This window comes from Nelumbo lutea, chromosome 1, assembly GCF_056320005.1.
Source record: "Nelumbo lutea isolate HS-2025 chromosome 1, American lotus-T2T, whole genome shotgun sequence".
In the NCBI taxonomy this organism is placed as follows: Eukaryota; Viridiplantae; Streptophyta; class Magnoliopsida; order Proteales; family Nelumbonaceae; genus Nelumbo; species Nelumbo lutea.
Genome location: NC_142684.1, coordinates 88,543,742 through 88,563,395, shown reverse-complemented (window position 1 = coordinate 88,563,395; position 19,654 = coordinate 88,543,742). Strand labels below are relative to the sequence as shown.

At 43.3% G+C, this 19,654-nt stretch overlaps 1 pseudogene across 1 annotated transcript; it reads right to left on the bottom strand.

Annotated features, from left to right (window-relative positions):
• Positions 1-10,236: 10,236 nt before the first annotated feature.
• Positions 10,237-14,292, bottom strand: LOC148875988 (uncharacterized; annotated as a pseudogene). The gene has a single exon (XR_016109589.1). The product of XR_016109589.1 is annotated as an uncharacterized LOC148875988 (transcript).
• Between the last annotated feature and the right edge of the window lie 5,362 nt (positions 14,293-19,654).

Here is a 19,654-nt window from a genome sequence, read left to right as displayed (position 1 = left end):
CGATCTCGACTGGGATCACCACTTCCGTGCCGTAGGTGAGGTTGAAGGGGGTTTCACTTGTGGCAGTCTTAACGATAGTTCGATAAGCCCATAATACACTGGGCAGCTCGTCTACCCATAGTCCCTTAGCTCGGGCTAAGCGGGCCTTTAGTCCATAGAATATGGCTCTGTTCATGACTTCTGCTTGCTTGTTTACGTGAGGGTGTGCCACCAAAGTGAAGTTCTGTTGTATCCCCATCTCGGCGCACCAACTCTGGAACTTGATGTCCTTGAACTGCTTTCCGTTGTCAAAGATAAGTACCCGAGGTAGCCCGAAGTGACATACTATATTCTTCCAAAAGAAATTTTGTATGTTGTGGGTTGTGGTCGTTGTTAGGCATTCCGCCTCCACCCACTTCGTGAAGTAATCTACTGCTACCACTAGGAATCTCCTCTGTCCTGTCACTAGCAGGAATGGACCAAGAATATCAATCCCCCACTGCACGAAGGGCCACGGGCTGGTGAGACATTTGAGGTCAGTAGCAGGTCGGTGGTGGATGTTGGCATACCTTTGACACTGATCGCACTTCTTGACGAGCTCGAGTGCGTCTATCTTCATTGTGGGCCAATAGTACCCTTGTCACAATGCTTTCTGGGCCAGAGCTCTGCCACCCAAGTGACCGCCACACAAGCCTTCATGAGTGGCTCGGAGAACGAGCTCAACCTCTGAGGGTCGCAAGCAGCGCAAGTAGGGGATCGTGAAAAATCTCCGATACAGCTATCCCTCTATAATGATGTACTTCGCTGACTGGTGCTCTACCCTTCGAGCCGCATTACGATCTGCTGGAAGGGTCCCGTGAATAAGATAGTTCACGAGTGGGTCAATCCAACTCGACTCTGCTTGTACTACAAGAGCAACCTCTTCTGCCCCCCCCCCCCCCGAGAATGCTAGGTCGCGGCAGGTTCTCTATGTACACGATCCTCATTGTGTTACTACTTATGCTGCAGATGATGAGGTGTTTAGTTTTACTTCTTTGGCTAAGGTGAGCCCGGCTATCAACGCCTCATACTCTGTTTCATTGTTGGACGCCGCAAATCCAAATCGAAGCGCGTATTTAAGTTTCACCCCGTTGGGTCTGTACAGAATTATGCCCGCTCCGCTTCCTTGTTGGTTAGATGAGCCATCGATGTGGAGGATCCAAGGCTCCTCGTCCCAGGTCGGTCTTGCTTGAACCGGAATTGGTGTTGCGCTGGTTGAAGCTTCCTCCGCATGCCCGAGCTCGGCTAGTTCGGGGGTCGCGGAGCTGAACATGTATTCTGCCACGAAGTCGACTAAGGCTTGGGCCTTAATCATCGTCCGAGGTTTGTACCAGATGTTATACTCACTGAGTTCGATGGCCCATGTCGTCAGCCTGCCAGATACCTCGGGCTTGAGTAGGATTTGCCTCAAAGGCTTGTTGGTGAGGACGATGACAGTGTGGGCTTGGAAGTAGGGACGATGCTTCCGAGCTGTTGTGACTAGCGTGTACACCAGCTTCTCGATCTCTAGATATCTTCTTTCAGCATCCTGCAAAACCTTGCTAACATAGTAGATGGGTTGTTGGACCCGATCTAACTCTTTTATTAGTATTGAGCTGACTACCTCGTCGTCGCGGAGAGGTACAACTTTGAAACATCTCCCTCCTCGAGTCGGGTCAGAACCGGGATGCTAAATAGGTATTTTTTCAACTCATCAAAGGCGAGCTGGCACTCTGTGGTCCACTCGAAGTCTTTACTTTTCTTAATAGCCTTAAAGAAAGCCAGGCAGCGATCTGCTGATTTGGACATGAAGCAGCTCAGAGCAGCTATCATGCCGTTTAATTTCTAAACCTCCTTTATTTTGCAAGGTGGCTTCATGTCTAGGATGGCCTTTATTTTTTGGGGGTTGGCCTTGATGTCACGTCGGTTGACTATGTAGCCTAGGAATTTACCCGAGGTGACACCGAAGACGCACTTGTTGGGATTCAATTTCATGTTGTACTTACACAAAATTTCAAAAACATTTTGTAAATCATTCAATAAAAATTTTGAAAACTCGGTCTTTATGACCATATCATCTACATAACATTCGACCTTGTTGTCGATCAATGACTCAAAAATCCTATTTACAAGTCTTTGAAAGGTCACCCCGGCATTTTTTTAGTCATAAGGGCATGACCTTATAACAATACAGGTCGAGTTCAGTGATGAAGGTCATTTTTTCTTCATCGGTAGGGTCCATTTTAATTTGGTTGTATCCTGAGTATGCGTCCAGAAAGCTCAGCAACTCGTGCCCTGAGGTCATATCCAATAGACGGTCGATCTTGGGTAGTGGCAAACAATCCTTCGGGCAAGCTCAATTCAGGTTGGTGTAGTCGACTCACATGCACCATTTACTGTTGGCCTTTTTTACCAGAACTAGGTTAGCTACCCAGCTCGAGTAATGGACCTCCTTGATGAAATCGGCTGCAAGGAACTTCCCAACCTCCTCGTCGACTATCCTCCAACGCTCCGGGGCGAGGGTGCATTTTTTCTGTCTAACAACCCTGACTAAAGGATCAATGTTTAACTTGTGAGTTATAATTTTTGAATCTATGCTAGGCATCTCTGCCGCGGACCAAGCAAACACATCTAAATTTTTAATTAAAAAACTTACCAGCTGATAACGGAGTGGTTCCTCGATCGATGCATCGATATGGAGATTTCTGGTTGGATCTTCTGGTGAGACCGGAATGTGGACCGTCTCTTCTGTTGGCGTGGCTCGCTCCTCGGTGTACTCCGTAGGTCGCTCGAGCTCGATGTCAACCACTAGCTTGGCTTTCCCTTTGAGGGCAACGACATAGCATTTACGAGACTCAAGTTGGTCGCCTTGCACTACCCCTACTCCAAAGTCCGTAGGGAACTTCATGGTCAAGTAGTAGGTGGATACAACTACGCGAAGTGCGTAGGTGATGGGCCAACCTACAATGGCATTGTACGGGGAGGGAGTTGCGGCCACCAAGAAAGTGTGTTCGAACATCGCAATGTTAGGCCATGTGCCGACCTCTACGGGTACTGAGACTTGCCCTAGCAGTTTGACCTCCTCGCCACTGAAACCTACCAAGGGTGTATATGTCGGCTTGAGATCGCTTTCTTGGAACTGGAGCTTGTCGTAGGCGTCCTTGAACAGAATGTCGGCCGAATTGCCCGAATCCACTAGGACGCACTTCACTTCGAAATCATTCAGTCTCATCTTTATTACCAACGCGTCATCGTGGAGGTACTGAACCCCGCGCACATCATCTTCTGTAAAATATGTGGGGTCTTTGAACCTAGTTCACTTCGGTGGATTCTGTTCTTCACATTCTATTTCCCGAACCGAGGTTTTCCCGCTGTTGAGGTGCAGCCCATGACGATGGACTCACCAGTAATCATGTTGATTAGTTTGCGGATTGGTCTTTCTTCTGGTACTGTCTCTGTGGCTGCTCACTCTGCCTACTGCTGGACTCGGAAGCATTTCTCCTTTGCTCCCCTTGCCGATCTGTCTGGCGATCTGCCGAGTTGTTGTTTTCTTTTTGTACAAAATTTTTTAAATATCTGCGACAGATGAGTTCTTCGATCTCATCGTGGAGATTTCTACAGTTTTCGGTACTATGACCATGACCTTTATGAAAATGACGGTATACATTTTTATTTCTAGTGGTGGGATCTCCCCTCAACCGAGGTGGCCACTTCACATAGGAGTTCAGGAATGCCATAAGAATCTCTCCCCTTCGCGTTGAGGGGTGTGTAGCTCATTCTTTCGACCAATGGAGTTCGGGAACCCGACCTGACTTTGGAGATTGACTCCCGGACTTGTTCCCTTTCCTAGTCGAGGACTTGCTTTTTCTTCGTTTACTGCCACCGTTATTGGAGTTGTCACCTTCTCTTTTTCTCTTCTCCACTGGATTTTTGCTCTTCTGGTTCATTTCCTCTTCTATCTCGATGAACTGGTCGGCGAGCTTGAAGAATTCAGTGATGTCCTTGGGCTTGTTGGCCACCACATGCCATTTGAATTCCTTGTGAGTAATTCCTCTCTTTGTTGTCGTGAGTCTTACAGCGGGATCCAAGTCGGGGATCTATAAATAGGTGTTGTTGAAGCCTTTTATGTAGCTTCGGATCGACTCCCCTTCTCTTTAGACTATGTTGATGAGGCCTTCTTGAGACCCCGGACACTTCTTATTGGTGATGAAGTGCGAGGTGAACATCTGCATGAACTGCGCCCAGCTTTTGATCGTCCCTGGTGCGAGGTTACTGTACCATGTGTGAGCTACCCCTTTGAATGTCATGGAGAAGGCAACACACATGCAGGACTCGTCAGCCCCAGCTATATGCATCTGGGACTGGAATGAGTCCACGTAGTCATTTGGATCGAACGATCCGTCGTACTTGTCCAACAGAGGCACTTTGAAGTCTTTTGGCATTGGGGTCGCTAGGAGCTCGAAGGACAAAGGGGATGACCTGGAGAGGAGGGGAGAGGTCTTTGTGGCTTCTAAGCTCGCCTCCTCTTTACCTTTTAGATGCTCAAGTTGACTAAGACCGGCGAGCTGGCTTGGAACTGTAGTTCGGCGTGCCTTACAATGCCTTTTCTGCTACTTCTTAACCAGCTCCACATTGGTGCTGCTAACCTCTGTGTGGTCGGGTATTGTCCTGGCACGAAGTGGCTCAGACTGCTGATGCTGGCTGCCATTAACGGAAGGGCCTCGCCTGGAGTCCACCGCCAGAACCCCGAACTGGTTCCCTGGAAGCGAACCTTCATGATGCGAGGGCCGGGGTGAAACGACTCTAGCGGGCTGTGTTTCTGGATTTGTTCACGTTCTGCAAAGGGGAAGGAGTGACTTGTTTGTCCCTCCTGCCGTGGGACGAGACCTAGCTCCCAAGAGGATGTGGAACCTGGGAAATCTCTCCCTGGCGAGGAGGGTGAGTGTTTTGACGATGGAACTGATTCTGTTGCGTTGTCGGGTGCCGAGGTGGAACTAACTGCTGATTCTGCTGCAGCGGAGGGAATTGCTACTGGTACAATTGTTGATAGAACTAATGAAGTGCTTGCTGCTGTAATAGTTGATACTGCTGGACCTGCTGCATTTGGACCCGAATGGCCCGAACACAGTGTATCAGGTCATCAAGTTGGGACTATGCGGCTCCAGGGGAAACCACAGACGGCTCAGCGACAGTCGCACTGGCTACAAGAGGGAGTGGCACGTTCACTTGCGTGGTCACTTGCGGCATGATCAGCGTTGGAACCCTAGCCGCGGTGAGCGGGATGGTGAACTGACCTATGCAGACAGAAGGGAACTAAGGCTGCCCTAGAGACGTTCATCTGGTTGTTTTGTCCGGTGTTGCTAGAGGATGCCATGGATCTGAGTCTGCATTTGTTGGTGGAAAAAGGCTTTTTGTAGCGAGTTCCCACAGACAACGCCAAATGATGAAGTGTGATCTGACTGCTCCCTACTGGAGGTGATCTGGCTTCCAGTAAACGATAGACTAGGTCGATCTGTAAAAGAAGAATCAGAGAACCTAGGGTTGTTTGCCCGATGAGGTCACTCTGATGCTTAATTCAGTATATTTGGTTGCGAGCCGAAAAGCTTTTGAATGTAGTGAGCTAGAGAGCAGAGAAATCACACATACCTTGGCCTCTAGGGGTAGAGCCTTTATATAGTGGAGTCCTCGCGAGTTTCGCGGAGCAGTTCCGAGATCCTCGTCACGATGAGATCCGTTTCCATGTTAATGGGGGATAACTGATGGGGCTTATCAATTCTGCCTGAACCGGACAGGAAGGAGATAAGGCGAGGCGTGATCCCGCGAGGCTCGGAATCTGATGATGAGATCTTCGAGGTTGCCATGTAGTAGTCTGTCAATATTACCCGAGCTACTGCTCTTTAGATCTGGCCCGGGGCGAACGCCGAAGTGCCTTGGAACCGAGGTGGTCTTAATGTGACCTTACCCCGAGATGAACTCATTTCGAGGTGGTTTGATTATCTGAGCTTGATCTACTGCGGACTTGGCATGTCGGGCTGAGCTGTCATCTTACTAGTTAAGTTGTGTCCACATGTTCCCCTGTTACTAGGTTGGGCCAAATCGCCCTTCATCACCATGCTTTTCTAAAGTGTATCTTTATTTGTATTCTTATCCAAGTTGTCCTATACGATACCGATACTTTAATCATTGGTTGTTTGATCTTATGGTAAATGGTAGTAACAATTGCTAATCGGATCAAATTGAAGAACACATTTGAATTGTGATGAAGAAAGTAAGTTTGTAAAGCCATTCCCCATTTCTTGTGTGACGGATTATCTATCTTCAAATCTGCAAAATTCAAATAGAATTTTAGGCTTCTTATGTGAGTACGGAATGCATCTTTTAATTAAAAGTACTTAAAACTACCAAGAATATCAATGCAAAAAGACACCTTGCATGGGGCACGCTAAAAGATTATAGACCTACTTGGGGACATAAGATAGCCTTATTTCTTGTTAGGCTAAATGGACTATAGTGCACAATGGGGAATTCGCATGGGCGCCCCATAGAGAGTGCCCCACTGCACAATCTAATCGTGTAATCCAAACATCTCCTTATGACAAATATAGAAAATGTTTCCAAGGCAATCTGTGATGTGCATATGGGACGCACTCTATGGGGCACCAATCTGAACTCCCATCATGGGATTAGGTAACGGTTTGTCACACCATATGATAACTTGAGAAACAGAAGAGACTGAAGGTAGGATATGTAATCCTGAAAGTAAAACCCCTGAAAACCTGTGAGAGCACATTATCCAGCTAAATGCCAGGAGCATCTTACATGTTTTTGATGTGTCGTTCAATGTTGTGCTCTCAAGTATTCGAATGGTTTTTGTTTTTAGGGTATCTGGGCTTGTTAGGAGGGATTCTAAATTTTAGTATCTAAACATTAAAACTCACTACATCATCGCTATGTATAATGTTTCTGTGGATTCAAAAGCCGATGAGGTATGATATGTAGTGATGTTTTAAACTTAGAGTTGACTTCAACCAGTCTAACTTGGATTCGAATTCAAATCAATGTTTGTGAGATCCATTTGTATCTTCAGATCGGATTGAATATGTTGTTCATATTATTGGATCGGATTCAAATATACCCTAATTCTAATTTGATCCAATTCGTTTGCATCTCTATTACTACTACCACCAGGGCTAGGGGAGGATTACTTGGTTGTATATAGACTTGTTCATGGGCCGGGTAGCCCGATGGCCCGGCCCGCACCCCGGTCGGGCTTGGTCATGTAATTAGGCCTGCAAGCCTGACCTCGGGCCTACCACAGTAAGCCCGATTATGTTTCAGGCCAGGCTCGGGATTTGTCAAAAAAGCCCGGCCCGACCCGACTCGACTCAACATCATATATTTTATAAAATATATAATATGTATTTTATATATTATATAAAAGATATAAATAATATAATATTTATTAAAATATATATTTATAATTTAATATATACATTTTGTATTATTTTCTTTATAATTTCTCTCTCTCTCTCTCTCTCTCTCTCTCTCTATTCAGCCACTTCAGCAGTAGTAATAGTATGGGCTAAATTTCGGGTTCGGGCTCAAGCCCGGGCTTTGGGCTTTTTATGAGGGCCGGCCTCGAGCCCAAGTTGTAGGCCCCATGTTCGAGCTCGGGCTCGGGGCTTAGAAAAATCTGTTAATACAGAATAAAAGCCCAGCCTGGCCCATGAACAGGTCTAGTTGTATAGCCCCTTGAAGACAAACAAATAAAAAATAAATCCTAAGGGTATTCTTGTTTCCTATTTTACAACAGTAGCATTGGCATTGTTCTTTGTAGTAAGAAGTGGGAGTCATTTTGCTCTAGAATGGGCCCACAAATATGTATAGGGGGAGGAATCAATTTACCTAGTACACTAGGGGTGAGCATTCGGCTTATTTGGTTAAAACACGACTGAATAAACCAAAATTTTTAAAACTGAACCGAAACTGAATTATAATAAAACCAAAATAACTGAACTAAAAATTTTAGTTCGGTTTTGGTTATTTCAGTTAAAAACCGAATTTAATTAATATATATAATATTATATATTATAACCTATAACATATATTATGAAATTTAATTTCATTATAATATATTAATATATAAATATATAGCATATTATATATTGTATATTATATATTATATAATGAATTTTAGTTAATTTTTTTTTTCGGTTAACCAAATTTCTAAATCTGAAAACTGAAACCGAAAATCAAATTAACCGAACCGAATTACCCAAAACCAAAAAAAAACCAAAACCAAAACTTTTGGTTTGGTATTTCGGTTCTAACCGAATAATGCTCACCCCTATACTACACTATTTCTAGTCCCACACGAATATGGACTCATCCCATTGACACGATGGGACTCATTGCGGAAAAAATATGAAATTATCTAAAATTCATAATGACTTTTCAGCATTTCTCTTAAAGACATGATAGCCTTTTAAAACGTCCATTGAACCCATGTCAATGAGGTTTTATTTTCCAAAATTCACCATCCATTAAACCACCATTATGTTTATTTATAAAAATTGTCCATGTCATCATAAATGTAATTTTTATGACCAAATTACCCCCAAATGATTAGCTAGGGGGTGTTAATGATATTGGAAAATCCAATTTCTGATTCAAGATTTGATATAATTGAATCAAATTCAAACCATTGGAATATCTAATCGATCGAATTGAATACATCCTGATCCAATTGGATAAATATCTGAGTTTGTCCAATTATTTAATTGTTATATATAATATATAAAATATTTATATTTTATATAATTTATATATAATAATAATAAAATTATATAAATAATTTATATATTTATATATTTTATATATTTACTAATTACCTAAAATAATTAATTGTTCAAATTCAATTCGAATTCGAATATTAATAATGCAGAAAGATAGAGAGGACATCCGACTCACTGCCCTGATTTGGGAGGTCCGGCCAAGAAGATCATCGGAGGCTTCTATCTCTGGCCTACCCCCTCCTCTGCCTCCTTCTCTTCGTATTCTCGGGCGATTGCTTTTTCGATTTTTTTCCTGTGAATGATTTCGAATCATTTCAATGGCAGACAAGAACATAGGAGACCAAACTTCGATGCTTCGTAGGAATTACGAACTGGGTCGATTGCCGGGCAATGGAACCTTCGCCAAGGTCTACCATGCCAGAAACTTGTAGGACGAGAGAAAGAGAAAGAGAGAACAGCAGTGGTAGCTGGGGCGGTGCAGATTGAGAGAGAGAGATGAGAAAAAGGGAGGGATGACGGTATTAGCCGGCGCTTCTCAATGATGATGGCAGATTGTGGTGGCAGTTTGATGGTAAACGGGTATTACTTCCGCCTGGACATGACTCCATTTCACTTACCTAGTTCACTAATCCATCAAAATCTACTATGCATCTTCTTCCTCTCGGCACTGAAACAGAGGCGGCGGCAACCTCCCGCGATCTCTTATCCCCTTTCTCTGGCCACTTTTCTTTCCTCACTCTCTCTCTCCTCGACCCCATTATTCTCTCCCCTTCATTCTCTCTTTCCCATTTCATCACCGCCGCAGCAACAGATCTAAACCCAACAATAACTCTACCCTCCGGTCCCTTTCTTTCTTTTTCTTCCCTCTCTCTCTCCCTCTCTCTGCCTCGCTTCTCTCTCTACCCCTTTCCGTACGTTATCCCCGATCACCCATCAGGCATCTTTCCCGCTGCTGCAACTTGTTGCTGCAGTGTATTCAGACATAACCAACAGCAGCAGGACTGCTTCCTCTTCATTTCATCTCTACTCTTACTGTTAACACATCAACCTCGTCAGCTCCATCACCTCTCCAGTCATTCACCGAACCCCCCTGCTCCTTGTAACTCTCGCCGCTCGAACAGAGTTGATCATGCCAGAAGACATTGGAGTCTCTGTTCTCAACCGATTGGTAAATTCCAGATCTCGAAGTTTTCTTGACTTCTCTCTACTGATGGTATCCCACTACAAGGAGTACTTAGAGATTGGGTAGCTGTCGGAGCCGGTGGTGAAGTAAAGAAAGATGGAGGAGATATTCTAGAGTACAAACAGTTCTGTAGTAAAGAGCTCCGATCGGCACTTAAAGGACATCGCCGGCGGAGAATCCGCCGCCTGGCAGCCAAGCAGAGATGAGAGGGAGGGAGTTTAGGATTAATCAATGTTGTTATTTTGTTATTAATCAAAATTAGGTAAAAGAATAGAATCTTTGTATTAATCAAAAAAAATATTCTGAAATATTAGAAAGGGTAAATTACAAAGACCCTGACCGTGAGATAAAGACTCACTTCCGTTAGTTTTTCGTTGAAATCCGTCGTTTTAATCCCCATACCACTTTTGTAATAAATATTCTAACAATTGAGAGAAAAGTACTATTCATCTTCCTCGACCTCACATACATAAACAACAGCGACGGTTGACTCTGAGTTAAAAGTGTTGATAAAAACTAAAAATAACTCAGAGAATACAGACAAAGAGAGGGGTTTACACAATTACACTTGCATGTTTTTGTATTTCTTTTCTATATATAAAATCCTACAACCAAACTTACTAGTTACAGTCTTGAAAGATGGTGTCGCCGGCTATAGAATTTTCGGGCAAAAAGAAAAGGGTTGTGCTGTTTCGACACAGACGAGTCGGAGCCATTGGCAGTCGAGTTGCCATCGTCCCCGTATCTGGGCCTATCTTGTCTAAGCGAGAGGATCAGCTCCGGCGAAACCTCAGAAGTTTGTAGTCGAGCTGCCATCGTCATGTGAGTTAAAGTTGATGGCACGCACCCACGTGGGTCCATGTTGAGTAAGGTAGGGAAATAGTTTTCCTCGGGGTAACACGTGTTCCACTACACGCATGGCAGCTTGAACTTAGACCAGAGATGCCTGACCTTCACCACAACCATAAGCCAAGCGTGCCAGCGTGTCAAGACGAAGAACTACGATCCTATACGAAAACTTTCGAATGGTACTTCGGGGAGCATCGCGTCCGGTCCACGCGCAGCGTATCGGTCGAAGCTGCCCGGTTCGTCTTTGAGGATCTCGATGAAGCTCTTATCGGATCCAATGAGGGTTATGTATGTGAAGCCAAAGGAACGGAGGGGGAGAGGAGAGAGAACATGGCGTTGGAGGGGTCGTAGAAGGAAAAGGAAAGATCACTACTAAGCAGCAAGCGGAGGAGCGAAGAAAGAAGCAACCCTTGATAGCTGCGCTGACGCGCGAAAGCCGTTGCAGCAAGAAAGCCGGATGCGCTAACGCGCAATGGCTTTCGCGCTAGCAACAAGTTGAATTTGCTTTGGATAGACCTAATCATAGGTTAATGAAAAAGGACGTCCTCAACTCAGAAGGAGAGAGAACATGGCGTTTGAGGATCTCGATGAGGAGGCGACGAGCAGCGGAGACAAGAGATGGGGTAAACGGTTGGGTGGGTTTGGAGGAGATGGTGCGCCCAAAGAAGACGCTGGAGAATGGTTGGTCGTAGTGAGAAGATGGGTTGGCGTGGATGTGGATGTTGAAGAGCTTCTCTCTATTGTTCTGTTGCTGGGTTTGATTTGGAAGGAAGAAGCACTCCCATAGTGGAGCAAATGGGAGATCCGAAGTAGTCAGGAACATAAACGCTAATTTCTTTGTTGCTCCAGTGGGTGATGGTCTTCGGTTTACTCGGCCGGCGATGCGGAACGGAGATTCGTCGTCTTCTGGAATAACTGCTGGTGGCGGCTGCAGCCTGCCGACAATTTTGCTTTTGATTCCGCTATTCTTGCTTTCCTCAATATTGTTTATGGATGGTGGTGGTGGTGGCGCCGGTGTCATCGGTGCTGCTGCTAGTGGGGCTGTGTTAGGAAAGGTCTATGTTCCAAGACCTCTGGAGATCAATGGCGACAGCGACGTTAATCAGTGTCGGGAAAGGAGAGACTCTGCACTCCAGATTCCGTTTGACACTCCGTCTTCCGCAGAGTTCGACCTTCACCTTCGTCCTACCAAGACTACAACCGGCGGGTCCGTTCTGAGTTCCGGTTCTCGCAGATCAAACAAGAACTCTGCAGAGTTCTTCGGTCTTCCTCTTCTACAAAAGTTCAGTTCTGCTGAAACTGATAATCGTCTTCTATCTTTGGGCAACCAGCGGAAGGGGCAGATTCTCCCCTTTAGCGAACACTGAGAGGCGGGAGTAGTTCCAGCGGCGGCAATCTATTACCAGTGGTCATCTTTCGTTCCAGCGGCGGTGATCTATTACCAGCGGTCGTCTTTCGTTCTAGCGGCGACGATCTATTACCAGCGGTCGTCTTTCGTTCCAACGGCTGCGATCTATTACCAGCGGCGACAAACTATTACCGGCGGCGGCAATCTATTACTAGTGGTTGGAGCAAAAGCTTGAGAAGCGGTTGGTTGCGGGTGACTCGCGAGTTCGGTAATTGCAATCCCAAATCCAAAGAGCAACCTCGCGAGTTCTGTTAGTTGTTAGTGCAATCCCAAATCCGAAGAGCAGTTTTTTTATAAGGACTGAAGGTAAGCTCAACTCCATTTTATCCATTTTTTTTGGGGGGAGGGGGGGGATTTGGATTTCTATCAAGACTTGGGAAGTACGACAACAACCCATGGATGGGCAAAAACAGAGAAAAGTGGTCAATTGACAAGGAATGTGATCTCACCTTACCTTCTATCAACCAATGACAATTCAGGCAGCATTATCACACAGATCCACTATGACAAATGGGATCGAGCAATAAGAACGGCGTTGCGAGCCAAGAAGAAATTCAGCTTCATCGATGAATCAGTGAAGCAACCTTCGGATGATTCGGTGGAATTGAAAGATTGGTGGATGGTGAATTCCATGCTTGTGTCATGGATTATGAATATGATTGAACCTAATTTGTGTTCAACCGTAATGTACACTGAGATTGCGCAAACACTCTGGGACGACATAAAGGAGCGATTCTCTGATGGTAATGGACCACGAGTTCAACAACTCAAATCCGAACTGGAAAATTGCAAACAAAGAGGAATGACAATTCTGAATTACCATGGCAAATTCAAGATGATTTGGGAGGAATTGTGAAATTATGAGCAATATCCCACATGTCAATGTGGAAAGTGCAGCTGCAACATAAGCAAGGCATGGGATAAGAAGTGAGATGAAGAGAAACTTCATCAATTTGATGACACGGTCTATGGTGGTGTGCGCTCGCATATACTAAGTACAGAATCCTTGCCAAGTTTGAATCGAGCCTATGCTATAGTAATTCAAGATGAGCAAGTTCAAACCATGACTAGAGCAAAGGAAGAGAAGATTGAAGCTATGGCCTTCGCAGCCCACGCAAGGAATAGGCAAAGTGAAGGCAGAGACAAAAACGTGGTATGTACTCACTACAACAAGGCAGGCCACGATACAGAGTCTTGTTTCCAACTGATTGGCTACCCTGAATGGTGGGGCGATCGGCCGAAGAATAATGCCCGTGGAACAGGCTGAGGGCGTGGTGGATAGAAACAAGGAGCAGGGGCAGGAGGAAAAGGACGTGGCGGCCAAGTCAAGGCCAATACAGTCAAAGCCTCTGCGCAAGGCAATGCATCTCAAGGAGAATCAATTGATGCAGCTAAGATTGGGTTAAATGGACTAAATAGTGAGCAGTGGAATAAGTTACTAAACCTTCTGAACACACAGAAAGAGGGGAGTCAACAACTAAGTGGTAAGCAAAAATTGTCAAAATGGATAGCAGACATAGGGGCCTCTCATCATATGACATGAAGCCTCGAGTCAATGGGTGACATAAAGAATGTCATTCTGTGCTCTGTCGGGCTACCAAATGGGAAAGCGACAATAGCAGAGAAAGAAGGCATAGTTGCACTGGACGATCATCTGAAACTGACTAGTGATTTATATGTGCTTAGTTTGAATTACAATTTACTTTCTGTATTGCAATTGATTGAGGAATCGAATTGTATTGTCCACTTCACTAATAAATTATGTGTGATACGAGACCGCACTACAAGGATGCTGATTGGAGCAGGTGAGCAGCGAGAGGGACTCTATTATTTTTGGAGCATTACATCAACAAGAGCAATGAAGAATACAGAGAGCAAAACGTGGGATATTTGGCATCAAAGGTTAGGGCATCCTTCTTATAGAATTGTTAAGTTGTTGCATTTAATTAGCACTAAGAATAATAATGATGACAATATTAAGGGTTGTGATGCATGCTTACGAACTAAACAATGTCGAGAAGAATTTGTTTATAGTAATAATAAAGCATCTGATATTTTTGAGTTAATTCATTGTGATTTGTGGGGTCCTTATAGAACTGCAGTCTCTTGTGGTGCTCATTATTTCTTAACCATAATAAACGATTTTTCTAGAGGCGTTTGGATCTATCTTCTGGTTGATAAGACGGAAGTGGAACGATTCAAAATTTTTTTGCTATGGTTCAAAGGCAATTTAACAAACTTGTAAAGGTGATCCATACTGATAATGGGACTGAGTTTGTCTACTTGGCTAGTTATTTTGTTGAAAGTTGTATTATTCATCAAACCACTTGTGTCGAGACCTCTCAAAAAAACGGGAGGGTTGAATGTAAGCACCGCCACATACTCAATGTTGCTCGAGCCTTGCGCTTTCAAGCTAGCTTGCCTATTGATTTTTGGGGGGGAATGTGTCTTTACCGCATGTTATTTGATCAATCGGACACCATCCATTCTGTTGAAGGGAAAGACTCCCTATGAAATGCTATTTGGGCGACCTCCTTCTTATGATAATGTGCGAGTTTTTGGTTGCTTAGCATATGCGCACAATCATGGACATGGAGGGGATAAATTTGTCAGTCAGAGCAAACGGTGTGTTTTTGTTGGGTATCCTTTTGGAAAGAAATGATGGAACTTGTATGATTTAGAGTCCAGTAAGTTCTTTGCATCAAGAGATGTTACTTTTTTAGAGCATGAATTCCCGTATGCACACAAGGAGGATGCACAGTCGAACAAAGCACAAGGTCAATTTAATTGTGGAATAGGTGGGACAGATGAGGTGTTGGTACCATTCACTTGTTTACCTGGACTAGCAAATGGCGAGATGGAGTCTACCCAGCGAGGTGAACTTGCTGAAAAAGGAGTCCGTGTAGAAGAAGGGACCCACGTAGACCCAAATGCAAATGTTGGTGAACCCATGCATTCTTGTGACGCCACCACAGAGAATGCAACCGAAGACAATTCTAATGTCAGGGGGGTGGCGATGTTGAGCAACAACAGCACTCTGAATTTCATTTGGGGCGTGAGTATCGACAGAAATAGCAGTCCACAAGGTTGAGAGATTATGTGCTTCACACCACACAGTGCTTGAGTCCCTCTCCGCATCCCTTTACAAGCTCACTCGGCCAATCACATCCTGCGGGTAATTCTTATCCCATAGATAACTATGTGAATTGTAACAATTTATCTTATCGACACCATGCTTTCTTGGCAGCTATTATTGCAGGAGTTGAACCTACTTTTGTTGAGGCCGTAAATGATGAAAAATGGAGGGATGCAATGTAGAAAGAAATACAGGCATTTGAGAATAATCAGAGATGGACCGTGGAGCCTTTGCCATCTGAAAAATGAGCCATAGGATGCAAATGGGTGTATCGAATCAAGTACAACGCTGATGGGACAGTGAAAAGATACAAAGCCCATCTCGTGATTTTTGGGAACAAGCAGGTTGAGGGAATTGATTATAATGAAACTTTTGCCCCATTTGCAAAAATTGTTTTGTCCATACCTTTCTTGAAGTCGCAGCAGCAAGAAATTGGGAGCTTCATCAAATGGACGTACATAACGCATTCTTGCACGGTGACCTTCATGAGGAAGTCTACATGCGAATGCCTCCTGATTTTCAGTCAGATAAACCAGGTATGGTGTGTTAGTTGCGAAAATCTCTGTATGGCTTGAAACAAGCGTTAAGATGTTGGTTTGCTAAATTAACCGCAGCCTTGAAGACATATGGGTTTTAGCAATTAGGTTCAGATTACTCCCTATTCACCTTTCGTCGAGACAGAGTGCATGTACTTGTTATCGTGTATGTGGACGACATTGTCGTGTCAGGTAATGATCGTATGACAATTCAAGTCTTCAAGAAATATTTGAGTGACTGCTTCCATATGAAAGACTTGGGACCATTGAAATATTTTTTGGGCATTGAAGTTGCCCAAAACTCAACAAGAATTTTTCTGTCTCAATGAAAGTATGCTCTGGATATTATCTCTGAAGTTGGATTACTTGGTGCAAAACCTGCTCCTTTTCCTATGGAGCAAAATAACAATCTCGCCTTGACAGATGGGCCTCTCTTATTTGATCCTGAGCGATACAGGCGCTTGGTTGGCAGGCTTATTTATCTCTCAGCAATTCATCCTGAGTTGTCTTATTACGTGCATGTTCTATCCCAATTTATGCAGCAACCGCAAGAAAGACATTGGGAGGCTGCATTACAAGTGGTGCGCTACTTGAAAGAAAATTCTGATCAAAGAATTCTTTTGCGTTCAGATTGTGACTTGCAATTATATGCATTGTGTGATTCAGACTGGGCGAGTTGTCCTCTGTCCCGACGCTCTCTGTCTCTATGGTTTATTCTTCTTGGAAAATCGCCGATCTCCTGGAAAACTAAGAAACAACATACTATGGCTCGTTCTTCAACGGAAGCAGAGTATCGTTCTATGGCCACGACCACATGTGAATTAAAATGGCTGAAGGGATTGTTATTGGATCTTGGAGTTATGCATTCAAACTCAATGCGATTATATTGTGATAGTCAGGCAGCCTTGCATATTGCGGCAAACCCAGTGTTTCATGAGCGTACGAAACGTATTGAAGTTGATTGCCATTTTGTACGTGATGAATTTCAAAAATGGTTGCATTCGCCTGCTTACGTGTTGACTACCGTTCAACTGGCTGACATTTTTACAAAGGCACTAGGTCGCAGAGAATTTGAATACTTTCTCCGCAAGTTGGGCATTCACAATCTGCATGCTCCAACGTGAGGGGTGTTAGGATTAGGAGTTCGTTCATGTATATAACATCTTTGTGTATATCTTCTTTCCTTATCATGAATAGTTTAGATAAGATAGGGAAGATTAAGTCCCTGTAAGCTTAGGAGTTCTAGTTGCCATAAGCTTAGGAGTTCAGTGGTTGTGTATTCATGTATATATATTTGAATTTTCAATGAATAATGGATAGAAAAACAAACTAGAAAAGCTCTGGTTTTACAGGCTGATAACTGTGAAGATGAATGCAAGAGGTAGGCAGAGAAGAATAGTGCAAAAAAGAGAAAAAGGGTTCAGAGATAGCATCTTTTCTTATGCTTGGCTGGAATCCATCACTAAGTCACTACTATATGCAAACCAGAGAGAGAGAAAGTGAGAGTGAGAGACAAGAAAGTGGGTGGGTATTGGGTAAAGTGGGGTTTGTGGTTAATGAATTGCTTTTCCAATCGTGCCTTTTGGTGGAGGCCAGTTTATAGCCGCTGTTGATCGTGTATCTCATGAGGTTAGGGAAGATGAGTAGTGTTTTTCTCTTAATTGTCCAAATAGTTATTGTAAGGGTAATATGGGAATTAAAAAAATATTGCAATGACGGATTCCAATGGAAAACTAATGGAAGGGGGTTTTTGTCTCACAGTCATAGTACAAGGGGTCTTTGTTGCAAAACAAAGTACAGGGGTCTTTGTCACATACCCCATAGTACAGGGGGTCTTTGTAATTTGCCCTATTAGAAAATGGGTTGAATATAATAAAGGGTAAAATGGTACTCTACTAATACCCGTGTATATTTTAGGGCAAGTGACATGGGTTCCTTTTCTTTTTAATTTCTTAAACTACCCTTATAGTTTAGCTAATTGACTAAGTGTACACTTACTATTTGAAAATTAACTAACATTACCCCTACTGTTTTTGATAATTAACTAATACTTCTCTTCCGTTAACGTTCCATCATAAACCATTCAAATGTGCCATCATGTGACCGTTATGACTTTCAAAAATACCAAAGTTACCCTTTTATGTTTGAAAATGCCCTTTTCGTTTCAGTTCTCCAGAGACACTTCCCTATCTCTCTCACATGTACTTCGCCTTTCTCTCCCTCATTCTCTATTTTCCCCTTACCCTTAATTATGCACCTTCGAACCAGCAACTTATCGTTCTCTATAACACACGTCCGACTCATAAGAATCTTAAAATGGAATAAACAGATTAACATTCAGCAAGAAAGGCATAATATTCATAAATTGGAAAGCAAAGACAAGACCGAATTAGTGGCAAAATCTCAACCTAAATCAACAGGGGAGAAACCAATTCATAGAGAAAAGAAAAAGAAGAAAAAAAGACCAATAGTGGGCAATTCTCTAAGCGGCTAATTAGATAAATATGACAATAGCAATCCCAAAATAATGATGCCAAGATAGATATGCGTCAAAAGTTTCAAGAGAACTGATTCAGTGGAGGGCCTCATCATCGGGTTTGTTTACTTTTACCGCTCAAATGTCAACTCTCCCATGACCAATCATGAAGAAGAATAAAACGAAAAAAAGAGGGGCTAACAAAAAAAACAAAAAACATAATACAAAATAAACTATAGTGGAGCCTACCTGATTGGATTCTGGCCTTAATATGATCAAAATTTTAGAGAGCTAGATTCTTTTTACCTATAGTGCAATGGGAAGCTTGCAACCGAAGGAGACATTGAGCTAGATTTCCTGTGTAGATTTTGTTTAAACCGAGAAAACACTGAAACGTTCAAATTACCGCTGCAAATGAAGGAACAAGGGAGGGAAAGCGGGAAGAGAAAAAAAAGAAATAACCTGGGGAGAGATTGGGGAGGTAAGAGGTTACCACCAAGTTCAAATTGGAGAGAGAGAGAGAGAGGAGCTGGAGATGAAAGGGGTTTGATGTTGCCTCTGTTCTCGCTATCATTTGATGGATTGAAGATGATGAACAATGAAGAATCCGATTTTGTCGGTGAAGTAGGGTTAACTTTTTTTTTTCATTCAAACTAAATCATCATCACCGCTCCAACTTTCGGAGGCAGTGATTCTCCTTTCTCGGACACAAGTGGATGAGACTAATTCCAGTAAAGCGTTGAAAATCCTAGAAGAATAACGAAGGAGCTTCAAACTCTGATAAAGCCTCGGAAACCCTAAAAAAAGAACAAAGGAGCTTCAAATTTGATTTAAGGGCAAAATGGAAATTTTAGCCCTTTCGTCAATATTTTAACAGTAATTGTGATTTTCTGAAATAGTTGGGATAGAATTAGACAACATTCAAACAATAGAGGTATACTTAGTCAATTAACTAAACCATAAGGGTAGTTTCAGAAATTTACCCTTTTTTTTTAGGCAAAAGAGTGATGATTAAATTATATTGTGAGTAAAGTTGTACAAGGTAGCATGTCCATAGTAGAGTGGATTTGATATTTAAAAGCATAATATGCTAAAAGATAAGCTAAAGTGTCATTAGTTCTAGATGTGTAAATGAATTTTAAATCCCTAAACTTTTGGAGATGCAAGATCTGCCCAAAATGTACTTGATTGATTCATGTACGTTCCATTACTAAAATGTTTAACTTCTTTACTATTACTTCGGCATCCTAGAAAACTCGCACTGATTGGCATTG